We start from the raw sequence: 17,158 nt of genomic DNA on the forward strand, positions 1-17,158 counted from the left end.
TTCCCAGCCCTACTTAGTAATACCAGTGCTGGGCTAAACGTTACTTGGATAATACTTGGATGAAGGAATGAGATGCCTGCAGACGGAATAGTTATACCCCGATCCTGGGAGGTAGACATTCCAGGGAATAGAGCCGGCCAGGGCTGGAATCTGCAGTTAATTGGGAATCCTTCTGGTTGGCTGGTGGCTAATCCTCAAAAATGGCTTTAGTTTTTTAGATAACAAAACACAACCATGTCTTTCCATATCTCTAAGGTCTCCCATATATGAAATGGATGGTTGTGGTGGGGGGGGGGGGGGGGGGTTGTTGAGCTCAGGTAACCCAATATTGCAAGCTCTGATATTGCTAAAATGTGGAAATACAAGTAGTCAATTGTCTGCCCTACATAAACAAACGGCATTAGGATATCTTCATGTGTTGAGGAAATATAGACCTGTAAACACGTACAATAGGTTGAAATATCAACTATGAATTTTTATGATGGAATGTACACTTGAATTTTGGTAGCTGTTCAATTGCTGATTAGATACTACTGCACTGTTGGAGCTAGGAACACAAAGCATTTCAATTTGCTCTTGTTCAGTGCTGTATGGTCCAATATGTCTGCCTGACTCAAACATCACCTTCTTCTGGCTCACTGCATTTGTGATGCACATTGGGATGTTCTGGTGCTCTTATCCTGTTTGGGTTGAGCTGACACATTGGGATGTTCTGGTGCTCTTATCCTGTTCGGCTTGAGCTGACACATTGGGATGTTCTGGTGACATGAGTCTTCAGTAAAGACTTAAAGGCTGAGACCGAGTTTGCGTCTCTTAAATGGGTAGGCAGACCATTCCATAAAAATGGAGCTCTATAGGAGAAAGCCCTGCCTCCAGCTGTTTGCTTAGAAATTCTAGGGACAATTAGGAGGCCTGCGTCTTGTGACCGTAGCGTACGTGTAGGTATGTACGGCAGGACCAAATCAGAGAGATAGGTAGGAGCAAGCCCATGTAATGCTTTGTAGGTTAGCAGTAAAACCTTGAAATCAGCCCTTGCCTTGACAGGAAGCCAGTGTAGGGAGGCTAGCACTGGAGTAATATGATCTAGTCAGGATTCTAGCAGCCGTATTTAGCACCAACTGAAGTTTATTTAGTGCTTTATCCAACCTGACAGCTCATAAGGCAGGTTGTCACTACAATGAACCAACAACCTGACAGCTCATAAGGCAGGTTGTCACTATAATGAACCAACAACCTGACAGCTCATAAGGCAGGTTGTCACTACAACGAACCAACAACCTGACAGCTCATAAGGCAGGTTGTCACTACAACGAACCAACAACCTGACAGCTTATAAGGCAGGTTGTCACTACCACGAACCAACAACCTGACAGCTCATAAGGCAGGTTGTGACTATAACAAACCAACAACCTGACAGCTCATAAGGCAGGTTGTCACTATAATGAACCAACAACCTGACAGCTCATAAGGCAGGTTGTCACTACAATGAACCAACAACCTGACAGCTTATAAGGCAGGTTGTCACTACCACGAACCAACAACCTGACAGCTCATAAGGCAGGTTGTGACTATAACAAACCAACAACCTGACAGCTCATAAGGCAGGTTGTCACTACAACGAACCAACAACCTGACAGCTCATAAGGCAGGTTGTCATTACAACGAACCAACAACCTGGGTGGTGACCAGGGTGGTTGTGTATGGTGGCCAAGGCGGTTGTGTATGGTGGCCAAGGCGGTTGTGTATGGTGGCCAAGGCGGTTGTGTATGGTGGCCAAGGCGGTTGTGTATGGTGACCAGGGCAGTTGTGTATGGTGACCAGGGCGGTTGTGTATGGTGACCAGGGCGGTTGTGTATGGTGACCAGGGTGGTGACCAGGGTGGTTGTGTATGGTGACCAGGGTGGTTGTGTATGGTGACCAGGGTGGTTGTGTATGGTGACCAGGGTGGTTGTGTATGGTGACCAGGGTGGTTGTGTATGGTGACCAGGGTGGTTGTGTATGGTGGCCAGGGTGCTGACCAGGGCGGTTGTGTATGGTGGCCAGGGTGGTGACCAGGGTGGTAATCAGGGCGGTTGTGTATGGTGACCAGGGCGGTTGTGTATGGTGACCAGGGCGGTTGTGTATGGTGACCAGGGTTGTTGTGTATGGTGACCAGGGTACACAACTGGTCACCGCTTTGTGACCAGGGCGGTGACCAGGGCGGTTGTGTATGGTGACCAGGGCGGTGACCAGGGTGGTTGTGTATGGTGACCAGGGCGGTTGTGTATGGTGGACCAGGGCAGTTGTGTATGGTGACCAGGGCAGTTGTGTATGGTGGACCAGGGCGGTTGTGTATGGTGGACCAGGGCAGTTCTGTATGGTGACCAGGGTGGTGACCAGGGCAGTTGTGTATGGTGACCAGGGCGGTTGTGTATGGTGACCAGGGCAGTTGTGTATGGTGACCAGGTTGGTTGTGTATGGTGACCAGGTTGGTTGTGTATGGTGACCAGGTTGGTTGTGTATGGTGACCAGGGTTGTTGTGTATGGTGACCAGGGCGGTTGTGTATGGTGACCAGGGCGGTTGTGTATGGTGACCAGGGCGGTTGTGTATGGTGGACCAGGGCGGTTGTGTATGGTGGACCAGGGCGGTTGTGTATGGTGGACCAGGGCGGTTGTGTATGGTGGACCAGGGCGGTTGTGTATGGTGGACCAGGGCGGTTGTGTATGGTGCCCAGGGCGGTTGTGTATGGTGCCCAGGGCGGTTGTGTATGGTGCCCAGGGCGGTTGTGTATGGTGCCCAGGGCGGTTGTGTATGGTGCCCAGGGCGGTTTGTGTATGGTGCCCAGGGCGGTTGTGTATGGTGCCCAGGGCGGTTGTGTATGGTGCCCAGGCGGTTGTGTATGGTGACCAGGGCGGTTGTGTATGGTGACCAGGTTGGTTGTGTATGGTGACCAGGGTACACAACTGGTCACCGCTTTGTGACCAGGGCGGTGACCAGGGCGGTTGTGTATGGTGACCAGGGCGGTGGACCAGGGTGGTTTGTGTATGGTGACCAGGGCGGTTGTGTATGGTGGCCAGGGTGGTGGCCAGGGTGGTGACCAGGGCGGTTGTGTATGGTGGACCAGGGCGGTTGTGTATGGTGACCAGGGCGGTTGTGTATGGGTGGACCAGGGCGGTTGTGTATGGTGACCAGGGCGGTTGTGTATGGTGGACCAGGGCGGTTGTGTATGGTGGACCAGGGCGGTTGTGTATGGTGGACCAGGGGCGGTGTGTATGGTGGACCAGGCGGTTGTGTATGGTGGACCAGGGCGGTTGTGTATGGTGGACCAGGGCGGTTGTGTATGGTGGACCAGGGCGGTTGTGTATGGTGGACCAGGGCGGTTGTGTATGGTGGACCAGGGCGGTTGTGTATGGTGGACCAGGGCGGTTGTGTATGGTGGACCAGGGCGGTTGTGTATGGTGGACCAGGGCGGTTGTGTATGGTGGACCAGGGCGGTTGTGTATGGTGGACCAGGGCGGTTGTGTATGGTGGACCAGGGCGGTTGTGTATGGTGGACCAGGGCGGTTGTGTATGGTGGACCAGGGCGGTTGTGTATGGTGGACCAGGGCGGTTGTGTATGGTGACCAGGGCAGTTGTGTATGGTGACCAGGGCGCTGACCAGGGCAGTTGTGTATGGTGACCAGGTTGGTTGTGTATGGTGACCAGGGTTGTTGTGTATGGTGACGTGGGTGGTGGCCAGGGTGGCTGTGTATGGTGACCAGGGTGGCTGTGTATGGTGACCAGGGTTGTTGTGTATGGTGCCCAGGGCGGTTGTGTATGGTGCCCAGGGCGGTTGTGTATGGTGCCCAGGGCGGTTGTGTATGGTGACCAGGGTTGTTGTGTATGGTGACCAGGGTGGTTGTGTATGGTGACCAGGGTTGTTGTGTATGGTGGACCAGGGTGGTTGTGTATGGTGGCCAGGGTGCTGACCAGGGTTGTTGTGTATGGTGACCAGGTTGGTTGTGTATGGTACCAGGGTTGTTGTGAATGGTACCAGGGTTGTTGTGTATGGTGACCAGGGTGGTTGTGTATGCTGACCAGGGTGGTTGTGTATGGTGCCCAGGGTGGTTGTGTATGGTGGACCAGGGCGGTTGTGTATGGTGCCCAGGGCGGTTGTGTATGGTGCCCAGGGCGGTTGTGTATGGTGCCCAGGGCGGTTGTGTATGGTGCCCAGGGTGGTTGTGTATGGTGCCCAGGGCGGTTGTGTATGGTGCCCAGGGCGGTTGTGTATGGTGACCAGGGCGGTTGTGTATGGTGACCAGGGCGGTTGTGTATGGTGACCAGGGTGGTTGTGTATGGTGGCCAGGGTGCTGACCAGGGTTGTTGTGTATGGTGACCAGGGTTGTTGTGTATGGTGACCAGGGTTGTTGTGTATGGTGACCAGGGTGGTTGTGTATGGTGACCAGGTTGGTTGTGTATGGTGACCAGGTTGGTTGTGTATGGTGACCAGGGTTGTGTATGGTGACCAGGGTACACAACTGGTCACCGCTTTGTGACCAGGGCGGTGACCAGGGCAGTTGTGTATGGTGACCAGGGCGGTGACCAGGGTGGTTGTGTATGGTGACCAGGGCGGTTGTGTATGGTGGCCAGGGTGGTGGCCAGGGTGCTGACCAGGGTTGTTGTGTATGGTGACCAGGTTGGTTGTGTATGGTACCAGGGTTGTTGTGTATGGTGACCAGGGTTGTTGTGTATGGTGGACCAGGGTGGTTGTGTATGGTGGCCAGGGTGCTGACCATGGTTGTTGTGTATGGTGACCAGGGTGGTTGTGTATGCTGACCAGGGCGGTTGTGTATGGTGCCCAGGGTTGTTGTGTATGGTGACCAGGGTGGTTGTGTATGCTGACCAGGGCGGTTGTGTATGTTGCCCAGGGCGGTTGTGTATGGTGCCCAGGGCGGTTGTGTATGGTGCCCAGGGCGGTTGTGTATGGTGACCAGGGCGGTTGTGTATGGTGACCAGGGTGGTTGTGTATGGTGGCCAGGGTGCTGACCAGGGTTGTTGTGTATGGTGACCAGGGTGGTTGTGTATGGTGACCAGGGTGGTTGTGTATGGTGACCAGGTTGGTTGTGTATGGTGACCAGGGTTGTTGTGTATGGTGACCAGGGTACACAACTGGTCACCGATTTGTGACCAGGGCGGTGACCAGGGCAGTTGTGTATGGTGACCAGGGCGGTGACCAGGGTGGTTGTGTATGGTGACCAGGGCGGTTGTGTATGGTGGCCAGGGTGGTGGCCAGGGTGGTGACCAGGGCGGTTGTGTATGGTGGACCAGGGCGGTTGTGTATGGTGGACCAGGGCGGTTGTGTATGGTGGCCAGGGTGGTGGCCAGGGTGGTGACCAGGGCGGTTGTGTATGGTGGACCAGGGTGGTTGTGTATGGTGGCCAGGGTGCTGACCAGGGTTGTTGTGTATGGTGACCAGGTTGGTTGTGTATGGTACCAGGGTTGTTGTGTATGTTACCAGGGTTGTTGTGTATGGTGACCAGGGTGGTTGTGTATGCTGACCAGGGCGGTTGTGTATGGTGCCCAGGGTTGTTGTGTATGGTGAACCAGGGCGGTTGTGTATGGTGGACCAGGGCGGTTGTGTATGGTGGACCAGGGCGGTTGTGTATGGTGGACCAGGGCGGTTGTGTATGGTGGACCAGGGCGGTTGTGTATGGTGGACCAGGGCGGTTTGTGTATGGTGGACCAGGGCGGTTGTGTATGGTGGACCAGGGCGGTTGTGTATGGTGGACCAGGGCGGTTGTGTATGGTGGACCAGGGCGGTTGTGTATGGTGGACCAGGGCGGTTGTGTATGGTGGACCAGGGCGGTTGTGTATGGTGGACCAGGGCGGTTGTGTATGGTGGACCAGGGCGGTTGTGTATGGTGGACCAGGGCGGTTGTGTATGGTGGACCAGGGCGGTTGTGTATGGTGGACCAGGGCGGTTGTGTATGGTGGACCAGGGCGGTTGTGTATGGTGGACCAGGGCGGTTGTGTATGGTGGACCAGGGCGGTTGTGTATGGTGGACCAGGGCGGTTGTGTATGGTGGACCAGGGCGGTTGTGTATGGTGACCAGGGCGGTTGTGTATGGTGACCAGGGCTGTTGTGTATGGTGACCAGGGCGCTGACCAGGGCAGTTGTGTATGGTGACCAGGTTGGTTGTGTATGGTGACCAGGGTTGTTGTGTATGGTGACGAGGGAGGTGGCCAGGGTGGCTGTGTATGGTGACCAGGGTGGCTGTGTATGGTGACCAGGGTGGCTGTGTATGGTGCCCAGGGCGGTTGTGTATGGTGCCCAGGGCGGTTGTGTATGGTGCCCAGGGCGGTTGTGTATGGTGCCCAGGGCGGTTGTGTATGGTGACCAGGGTTGTTGTGTATGGTGACGAGGGTGGTGGCCAGGGTGGCTGTGTATGGTGACCAGGGTGGCTGTGTATGGTGACCAGGGCAGTTGTGTATGGTACCCAGGGCGGTTGTGTATGGTGCCCAGGGCGGTTGTGTATGGTGCCCAGGGCGGTTGTGTATGGTGCCCAGGGCGGTTGTGTATGGTGCCCAGGGCGGTTGTGTATGGTGCCCAAGGCGGTTGTGTATGGTGCCCAGGGCGGTTGTGTATGGTGACCAGGGCGGTTGTGTATGGTGACCAGGGCGGTTGTGTATGGTGACCAGGGTTGTTGTGTATGGTGACCAGGGTGGTTGTGTATGGTGACCAGGGTTGTTGTGTATGGTGGACCAGGGTGGTTGTGTATGGTGACCAGGTTGGTTGTGTATGGTGACCAGGGTTGTTGTGTATGGTGACCAGGGTACACAACTGGTCACCGCTTTGTGACCAGGGCGGTGACCAGGGCGGTTGTGTATGGTGACCAGGGCGGTGACCAGGGTGGTTGTGTATGGTGACCAGGGTGGTTGTGTATGGTGGCCAGGGTGGTGGCCAGGGTGGTGACCAGGGCGGTTGTGTATGGTGGACCAGGGCGGTTGTGTATGGTGGACCAGGGCGGTTGTGTATGGTGGACCAGGGCGGTTGTGTATGGTGGACCAGGGCGGTTGTGTATGGTGGACCAGGGCGGTTGTGTATGGTGGACCAGGGCGGTTGTGTATGGTGGACCAGGGCGGTTGTGTATGGTGGACCAGGGCGGTTGTGTATGGTGGACCAGGGCGGTTGTGTATGGTGGACCAGGGCGGTTGTGTATGGTGGACCAGGGCGGTTGTGTATGGTGGACCAGGGCGGTTGTGTATGGTGGACCAGGGCGGTTGTGTATGGTGGACCAGGGCGGTTGTGTATGGTGGACCAGGGCGGTTGTGTATGGTGGACCAGGGCGGTTGTGTATGGTGGACCAGGGCGGTTGTGTATGGTGGACCAGGGCGGTTGTGTATGGTGGACCAGGGCGGTTGTGTATGGTGGACCAGGGCGGTTGTGTATGGTGGACCAGGGCGGTTGTGTATGGTGGACCAGGGCGGTTGTGTATGGTGGACCAGGGCGGTTGTGTATGGTGGACCAGGGCGGTTGTGTATGGTGGACCAGGGCGGTTGTGTATGGTGGACCAGGGCGGTTGTGTATGGTGGACCAGGGCGGTTGTGTATGGTGACCAGGGCGGTTGTGTATGGTGACCAGGGCAGTTGTGTATGGTGACCAGGGCGCTGACCAGGGCAGTTGTGTATGGTGACCAGGTTGGTTGTGTATGGTGACCAGGGTTGTTGTGTATGGTGACGAGGGTGGTGGCCAGGGTGGCTGTGTATGGTGACCAGGGTGGCTGTGTATGGTGACCAGGGCAGTTGTGTATGGTGCCCAGGGCGGTTGTGTATGGTGCCCAGGGCGGTTGTGTATGGTGCCCAGGGCGGTTGTGTATGGTGCCCAGGGCGGTTGTGTATGGTGCCCAGGGCGGTTGTGTATGGTGCCCAGGGCGGTTGTGTATGGTGCCCAGGGCGGTTGTGTATGGTGACCAGGGCGGTTGTGTATGGTGACCAGGGTTGTTGTGTATGGTGACCAGGGTGGTTGTGTATGGTGACCAGGGTTGTTGTGTATGGTGGACCAGGGTGGTTGTGTATGGTGGCCAGGGTGCTGACCAGGGTTGTTGTGTATGGTGACCAGGTTGGTTGTGTATGGTACCAGGGTTGTTGTGAATGGTACCAGGGTTGTTGTGTATGGTGACCAGGGTGGTTGTGTATGCTGACCAGGGCGGTTGTGTATGGTGCCCAGGGTGGTTGTGTATGGTGGACCAGGGCGGTTGTGTATGGTGCCCAGGGCGGTTGTGTATGGTGCCCAGGGCGGTTGTGTATGGTGCCCAGGGCGGTTGTGTATGGTGCCCAGGGTGGTTGTGTATGGTGCCCAGGGCGGTTGTGTATGGTGCCCAGGGCGGTTGTGTATGGTGACCAGGGCGGTTGTGTATGGTGACCAGGGTGGTTGTGTATGGTGGCCAGGGTGCTGACCAGGGTTGTTGTGTATGGTGACCAGGGTTGTTGTGTATGGTGACCAGGGTTGTTGTGTATGGTGACCAGGGTGGTTGTGTATGGTGACCAGGGTGGTTGTGTATGGTGACCAGGTTGGTTGTGTATGGTGACCAGGGTTGTGTATGGTGACCAGGGTACACAACTGGTCACCGCTTTGTGACAAAGGGCGGTGACCAGGGCAGTTGTGTATGGTGACCAGGGCGGTGACCAGGGTGGTTGTGTATGGTGACCAGGGCGGTTGTGTATGGTGGCCAGGGTGGTGGCCAGGGTGCTGACCAGGGTTGTTGTGTATGGTGACCAGGTTGGTTGTGTATGGTACCAGGGTTGTTGTGTATGGTGACCAGGGTTGTTGTGTATGGTGGACCAGGGTGGTTGTGTATGGTGGCCAGGGTGCTGACCATGGTTGTTGTGTATGGTGACCAGGGTGGTTGTGTATGCTGACCAGGGCGGTTGTGTATGGTGCCCAGGGCAGTTGTGTATGGTGCCCAGGGCGGTTGTGTATGGTGACCAGGGCGGTTGTGTATGGTGACCAGGGTGGTTGTGTATGGTGGCCAGGGTGCTGACCAGGGTTGTTGTGTATGGTGACCAGGGTGGTTGTGTATGGTGACCAGGGTGGTTGTGTATGGTGACCAGGTTGGTTGTGTATGGTGACCAGGGTTGTTGTGTATGGTGACCAGGGTACACAACTGGTCACCGATTTGTGACCAGGGCGGTGACCAGGGCAGTTGTGTATGGTGACCAGGGCGGTGACCAGGGTGGTTGTGTATGGTGACCAGGGCGGTTGTGTATGGTGGCCAGGGTGGTGGCCAGGGTGGTGACCAGGGCGGTTGTGTATGGTGGACCAGGGCGGTTGTGTATGGTGGACCAGGGCGGTTGTGTATGGTGGCCAGGGTGGTGGCCAGGGTGGTGACCAGGGCGGTTGTGTATGGTGGACCAGGGTGGTTGTGTATGGTGGCCAGGGTGCTGACCAGGGTTGTTGTGTATGGTGACCAGGTTGGTTGTGTATGGTACCAGGGTTGTTGTGTATGGTACCAGGGTTGTTGTGTATGGTGACCAGGTTGGTTGTGTATGGTGACCAGGGTGGTGACCAGGGTTGTTGTGTATGGTGACCAGGGTTGTTGTGTATGGTGACCAGGGTGGTTGTGTATGGTGCCCAGGGCGGTTGTGTATGGTGCCCAGGGCGGTTGTGTATGGTGCCCATGGCGGTTGTGTATGGTGCCCATGGCGGTTGTGTATGGTGCCCATGGCGGTTGTGTATGGTGCCCAGGGCGGTTGTGTATGGTGCCCAGGGCGGTTGTGTATGGTGACCAGGGCGGTTGTGTATGGTGACCAGGGCGGTTGTGTATGGTGACCAGGTTGGGTTGTGTATGGTGACCAGGGTTGTTGTGTATGGTGACCAGGGTACACAACTGGTCACCGCTTTGTGACCAGGGCGGTGACCAGGGCGGTTGTGTATGGTGACCAGGGCGGTGACCAGGGTGGTTGTGTATGGTGACCAGGGTGGTTGTGTATGGTGGCCAGGGTGGTGGCCAGGGTGGTGACCAGGGCGGTTGTGTATGGTGGACCAGGGCGGTTGTGTATGGTGGACCAGGGCGGTTGTGTATGGTGGACCAGGGCGGTTGTGTATGGTGGACCAGGGCGGTTGTGTATGGTGGACCAGGGCGGTTGTGTATGGTGGACCAGGGCGGTTGTGTATGGTGGACCAGGGCGGTTGTGTATGGTGGACCAGGGCGGTTGTGTATGGTGGACCAGGGCGGTTGTGTATGGTGGACCAGGGCGGTTGTGTATGGTGGACCAGGGCGGTTGTGTATGGTGACCAGGGCGGTTGTGTATGGTGGACCAGGGCGGTTGTGTATGGTGGACCAGGGCGGTTGTGTATGGTGGACCAGGGCGGTTGTGTATGGTGGACCAGGGCGGTTGTGTATGGTGGACCAGGGCGGTTGTGTATGGTGGACCAGGGCGGTTGTGTATGGTGGACCAGGGCAGTTGTGTATGGTGACCAGGGCGGTTGTGTATGGTGACCAGGTGCAGTTGTGTATGGTGACCAGGGCGCTGACCAGGGCAGTTGTGTATGGTGGACCAGGGTGGTTGTGTATGGTGGCCAGGGTGCTGACCAGGGTTGTTGTGTATGGTGACCAGGTTGGTTGTGTATGGTACCAGGGTTGTTGTGTATGGTACCAGGGTTGTTGTGTATGGTACCAGGGTTGTTGTGTATGGTGACCAGGGTGGTTGTGTATGGTGCCCAGGGCGGTTGTGTATTGGGCCCAGGGCGGTTGTGTATGGTGCCCATGGCGGTTGTGTATGGTGCCCATGGCGGTTGTGTATGGTGGCCCATGGCGGTTGTGTATGGTGCCCATGGCGGTTGTGTATGGTGCCCAGGGCGGTTGTGTATGGTGCCCAGGGCGGTTGTGTATGGTGACCAGGGCGGTTGTGTATGGTGACCAGGGCGGTTGTGTATGGTGACCAGGTTGGTTGTGTATGGTGACCAGGGTTGTTGTGTATGGTGACCAGGGTACACAACTGGTCACCGCTTTGTGACCAGGGCGGTGACCAGGGCGGTTGTGTATGGTGACCAGGGCGGTGACCAGGGTGGTTGTGTATGGTGACCAGGGTGGTTGTGTATGGTGGCCAGGGTGGTGGCCAGGGTGGTGACCAGGGCGGTTGTGTATGGTGGACCAGGGCGGTTGTGTATGGTGGACCAGGGCGGTTGTGTATGGTGGACCAGGGCGGTTGTGTATGGTGGACCAGGGCGGTTGTGTATGGTGGACCAGGGCGGTTGTGTATGGTGGACCAGGGCGGTTGTGTATGGTGGACCAGGGCGGTTGTGTATGGTGACCAGGGCAGTTGTGTATGGTGACCAGGGCGCTGACCAGGGCAGTTGTGTATGGTGACCAGGTTGGTTGTGTATGGTGACCAGGGTTGTTGTGTATGGTGACGAGGGTGGTGGCCAGGGTGGCTGTGTATGGTGACCAGGGTGGCTGTGTATGGTGACCAGGGTGGTTGTGTATGGTGACCAGGTTGGTTGTGTATGGTGACCAGGGTTGTTGTGTATGGTGACCAGGGTACACAACTGGTCACCGATTTGTGACCAGGGCGGTGACCAGGGCAGTTGTGTATGGTGACCAGGGCGGTGACCAGGGTGGTTGTGTATGGTGACCAGGGCGGTTGTGTATGGTGGCCAGGGTGGTGGCCAGGGTGGTGACCAGGGCGGTTGTGTATGGTGGACCAGGGCGGTTGTGTATGGTGGACCAGGGCGGTTGTGTATGGTGGCCAGGGTGGTGGCCAGGGTGGTGACCAGGGCGGTTGTGTATGGTGGACCAGGGTGGTTGTGTATGGTGGCCAGGGTGCTGACCAGGGTTGTTGTGTATGGTGACCAGGTTGGTTGTGTATGGTACCAGGGTTGTTGTGTATGGTACCAGGGTTGTTGTGTATGGTGACCAGGGTGGTTGTGTATGCTGACCAGGGCGGTTTGTGTATGGTGCCCAGGGTTGTTGTGTATGGTGAACCAGGGCGGTTGTGTATGGTGGACCAGGGCGGTTGTGTATGGTGGACCAGGGCGGTTGTGTATGGTGGACCAGGGCGGTTGTGTATGGTGGACCAGGGCGGTTGTGTATGGTGGACCAGGGCGGTTGTGTATGGTGGACCAGGGCGGTTGTGTATGGTGGACCAGGGCGGTTGTGTATGGTGGACCAGGGCGGTTGTGTATGGTGGACCAGGGCGGTTGTGTATGGTGGACCAGGGCGGTTGTGTATGGTGGACCAGGGCGGTTGTGTATGGTGGACCAGGGCAGTTGTGTATGGTGGACCAGGGCGGTTGTGTATGGTGGACCAGGGACCAGGGCGGTTGTGTATGGTGGACCAGGGCGGTTGTGTATGGTGGACCAGGGCGGTTGTGTATGGTGGACCAGGGCGGTTGTGTATGGTGGACCAGGGCGGTTGTGTATGGTGGACCAGGGCGGTTGTGTATGGTGGACCAGGGCGGTGTGTATGGTGGACCAGGGCGGTTGTGTATGGTGGACCAGGGCGGTTGTGTATGGTGACCAGGGCGGTGACCAGGGTGGTTGTGTATGGTGACCAGGGCAGTTGTGTATGGTGACCAGGGCGGTGACCAGGGTGGTTGTGTATGGTGACCAGGGCGGTTGTGTATGGTGGCCAGGGTGGTGGCCAGGGTGGTGACCAGGGCGGTTGTGTATGGTGGACCAGGGCGGTTGTGTATGGTGGACCAGGGCGGTTGTGTATGGTGGCCAGGGTGGTGGCCAGGGTGGTGACCAGGGCGGTTGTGTATGGTGGACCAGGGTGGTTGTGTATGGTGGCCAGGGTGCTGACCAGGGTTGTTGTGTATGGTGACCAGGTGGTTGTGTATGGTACCAGGGTTGTTGTGTATGGTACCAGGGTTGTTGTGTATGGTGACCAGGGTGGTTGTGTATGCTGACCAGGGCGGTTGTGTATGGTGCCCAGGGTTGTTGTGTATGGTGAACCAGGGCGGTTGTGTATGGTGGACCAGGGCGGTTGTGTATGGTGGACCAGGGCGGTTGTGTATGGTGGACCAGGGCGGTTGTGTATGGTGGACCAGGGCGGTTGTGTATGGTGGACCAGGGCGGTTGTGTATGGTGGACCAGGGCGGTTGTGTATGGTGGACCAGGGCGGTTGTGTATGGTGGACCAGGGCGGTTGTGTATGGTGGACCAGGGCAGTTGTGTATGGTGACCAGGTTGGTTGTGTATGGTGACCAGGGTTGTTGTGTATGGTGACGAGGGTGGTGGCCAGGGTGGCTGTGTATGGTGACCAGGGTGGCTGTGTATGGTGACCAGGGCAGTTGTGTATGGTGCCCAGGGCGGTTGTGTATGGTGCCCAGGGCGGTTGTGTATGGTGCCCAGGGCGGTTGTGTATGGTGCCCAGGGCGGTTGTGTATGGTGCCCAGGGCGGTTGTGTATGGTGCCCAGGGCGGTTGTGTATGGTGCCCAGGGCGGTTGTGTATGGTGACCAGGGCGGTTGTGTATGGTGACCAGGGCGGTTGTGTATGGTGACCAGGGTTGTTGTGTATGGTGACCAGGGTGGTTGTGTATGGTGACCAGGGTTGTTGTGTATGGTGGACCAGGGGTGGTTGTGTATGGTGGCCAGGGTGCTGACCAGGGTTGTTGTGTATGGTGACCAGGTTGGTTGTGTATGGTACCAGGGTTGTTGTGAATGGTACCAGGGTTGTTGTGTATGGTGACCAGGGTGGTTGTGTATGCTGACCAGGGCGGTTGTGTATGGTGCCCAGGGTGGTTGTGTATGGTGGACCAGGGCGGTGTGTATGGTGCCAGGGCGGTTGTGTATGGTGCCCAGGGCGGTTGTGTATGGTGCCCAGGGCGGTTGTGTATGGTGCCCAGGGCGGTTGTGTATGGTGCCCAGGGCGGTTGTGTATGGTGCCCAGGGCGGTTGTGTATGGTGACCAGGGCGGTTGTGTATGGTGACCAGGGTGGTTGTGTATGGTGGCCAGGGTGCTGACCAGGGTTGTTGTGTATGGTGACCAGGGTTGTTGTGTATGGTGACCAGGGTTGTTGTGTATGGTGACCAGGGTGGTTGTGTATGGTGACCAGGGTGGTTGTGTATGGTGACCAGGGTGGTTGTGTATGGTGACCAGGTTGGTTGTGTATGGTGACCAGGGTTGTGTATGGTGACCAGGGTACACAACTGGTCACCGCTTTGTGACCAGGGCGGTGACCAGGGCAGTTGTGTATGGTGACCAGGGCGGGTGACCAGGGTGGTTGTGTATGGTGACCAGGGCGGTTGTGTATGGTGGCCAGGGTGGTGGCCAGGGTGCTGACCAGGGTTGTTGTGTATGGTGACCAGGTTGGTTGTGTATGGTACCAGGGTTGTTGTGTATGGTGACCAGGGTTGTTGTGTATGGTGGACCAGGGTGGTTGTGTATGGTGGCCAGGGTGCTGACCATGGTTGTTGTGTATGGTGACCAGGGTGGTTGTGTATGCTGACCAGGGCGGTTGTGTATGGTGCCCAGGGTTGTTGTGTATGGTGACCAGGGTGGTTGTGTATGGTGCCCAGGGTTGTTGTGTATGGTGACCAGGGTGGTTGTGTATGCTGACCAGGGCGGTTGTGTATGTTGCCCAGGGTGGTTGTGTATGGTGCCCAGGGCGGTTGTGTATGGTGCCCAGGGCGGTTGTGTATGGTGACCAGGGCAGTTGTGTATGGTGACCAGGTTGGTTGTGTATGGTGACCAGGGTTGTTGTGTATGGTGACGAGGGTGGTGGCCAGGGTGGCTGTGTATGGTGACCAGGGTGGCTGTGTATGGTGACCAGGCAGTTGTGTATGGTGCCCAGGGCGGTTGTGTATGGTGCCCAGGGCGGTTGTGTATGGTGCCCAGGGCGGTTGTGTATGGTGCCCAGGGCGGTTGTGTATGGTGCCCAGGGCGGTTGTGTATGGTGCCCAGGGCGGTTGTGTATGGTGCCCAGGGCGGTTGTGTATGGTGACCAGGGCGGTTGTGTATGGTGACCAGGGCGGTTGTGTATGGTGACCAGGGTTGTTGTGTATGGTGACCAGGGTGGTTGTGTATGGTGACCAGGGTTGTTGTGTATGGTGGACCAGGGTGGTTGTGTATGGTGGCCAGGGTGCTGACCAGGGTTGTTGTGTATGGTGACCAGGTTGGTTGTGTATGGTACCAGGGTTGTTGTGAATGGTACCAGGGTTGTTGTGTATGGTGACCAGGGTGGTTGTGTATGCTGACCAGGGCGGTTGTGTATGGTTGCCCAGGGTGGTTGTGTATGGTGGACCAGGGCGGTTGTGTATGGTGCCCAGGGCGGTTGTGTATGGTGCCCAGGGCGGTTGTGTATGGTGCCCAGGGGCGGTTGTGTATGGTGCCCAGGGCGGTTGTGTATGGTGCCCAGGGCGGTTGTGTATGGTGCCCAGGGCGGTTGTGTATGGTGACCAGGGCGGTTGTGTATGGTGACCAGGGTGGTTGTGTATGGTGGCCAGGGTGCTGACCAGGGTTGTTGTGTATGGTGACCAGGGTTGTTGTGTATGGTGACCAGGGTTGTTGTGTATGGTGACCAGGGTGGTTGTGTATGGTGACCAGGGTGGTTGTGTATGGTTACCAGGTTGGTTGTGTATGGTGACCAGGGTTGTGTATGGTGACCAGGGTACACAACTGGTCACCGATTTGTGACCAGGGCGGTGACCAGGGCAGTTGTGTATGGTGACCAGGGCGGTGACCAGGGTGGTTGTGTATGGTGACCAGGGCGGTTGTGTATGGTGGCCAGGGTGGTGGCCAGGGTGGTGACCAGGGCGGTTGTGTATGGTGGACCAGGGCGGTTGTGTATGGTGGACCAGGGCGGTTGTGTATGGTGGCCAGGGTGGTGGACAGGGTGGTGACCAGGGCGGTTGTGTATGGTGGACCAGGGGTGGTTGTGTATGGTGGCCAGGGTGCTGACCAGGGTTGTTGTGTATGGTGACCAGGTTGGTTGTGTATGGTACCAGGGTTGTTTGTGTATGGTAGCAGGGTTGTTGTGTATGGTGACCAGGGTGGTTGTGGTATGCTGACCAGGGCGGTTGTGTATGGTGCCCAGGGTTGTTGTGTATGGTGACCAGGGCGGTTGTGTATGGTGACCAGGGCGGTTGTGTATGATGACCAGGGCGGTTGTGTATGATGACCAGGGCGGTTGTGTATGGTGACCAGGTTGGTTGTGTATGGTGACCAGGGTGGTGACCAGGGTGGCTGTGTATGGTGACCAGGGTGGCTGTGTATGGTGACCAGGGCAGTTGTGGTATGGTGACCAGGGCAGTTGTGTATGGTGCCCAGGGCGGGTTGTGTATGGTGCCCAGGGCGGTTGTGTATGGTGCCCAGGGCGGTTGTGTATGGTGCCCAGGGCGGTTGTGTATGGTGCCCAGGGCGGTTGTGTATGGTGCCCAGGGCGGTTGTGTATGGTGGCCCAGGGCGGTTGTGTATGGTGCCCAGGGCGGTTGTGTATGGTGACCAGGGCGGTTGTGTATGGTGGCCAGGGTGCTGACCAGGGTTGTTGTGTATGGTGACCAGGGTTGTTGTGTATGGTGACCAGGGTGGTTGTGTATGGTGCCCAGGGCGGTTGTGTATTGGGCCCAGGGCGGTTGTGTATGGTGCCCATGCGGTTGTGTATGGTGCCCATGGCGGTTGTGTATGGTGCCCATGGCGGTTGTGTATGGTGCCCATGGCGGTTGTGTATGGTGCCCAGGGCGGTTGTGTATGGTGCCCAGGGCGGTTGTGTATGGTGCCCAGGGCGGTTGTGTATGGTGACCAGGGCGGTTGTGTATGGTGACCAGGTTGGTTGTGTATGGTGACCAGGGTTGTTGTGTATGGTGACCAGTGTACACAACTGGTCACCGCTTGTGACCAGGGCGGTGACCAGGGCGGTTGTGTATGGTGACCAGGGCGGTGACCAGGGTGGTTGTGTATGGTGACCAGGGTGGTTGTGTATGGTGGCCAGGGTGGTGACCAGGGCGGTTGTGTATGGTGGACCAGGGCGGGTTGTGTATGGTGGACCAGGGCGGTTGTGTATGGTGGACCAGGGCGGTTTGTGTATGGTGGACCAGGGCGGTTGTGTATGGTGGACCATGGCGGTTGTGTATGGTGGACCAGGGCGGTTGTGTATGGTGGACCAGGGCGGTTGTGTATGGTGGGACCAGGGCGGTTGTGTATGGTGGACCAGGGCGGTTGTGTATGGTGGACCAGGGCGGTTGTGTATGGTGGACCA

At 57.3% G+C, this 17,158-nt stretch overlaps 1 protein-coding gene across 1 annotated transcript in view; it reads left to right on the top strand.

Annotated features, from left to right (window-relative positions):
- LOC109885876 (AT-rich interactive domain-containing protein 4B) overlaps window positions 1-17,158 on the top strand; it is a 239,422-nt gene that overhangs the window by 34,771 nt on the left and 187,493 nt on the right. The gene's annotated exons all lie outside the window — the stretch shown is intronic.

The sequence above is a fragment of the Oncorhynchus kisutch genome, linkage group LG25 (assembly GCF_002021735.2).
Source record: "Oncorhynchus kisutch isolate 150728-3 linkage group LG25, Okis_V2, whole genome shotgun sequence".
NCBI lineage: Eukaryota > Metazoa > Chordata > Actinopteri > Salmoniformes > Salmonidae > Oncorhynchus > Oncorhynchus kisutch.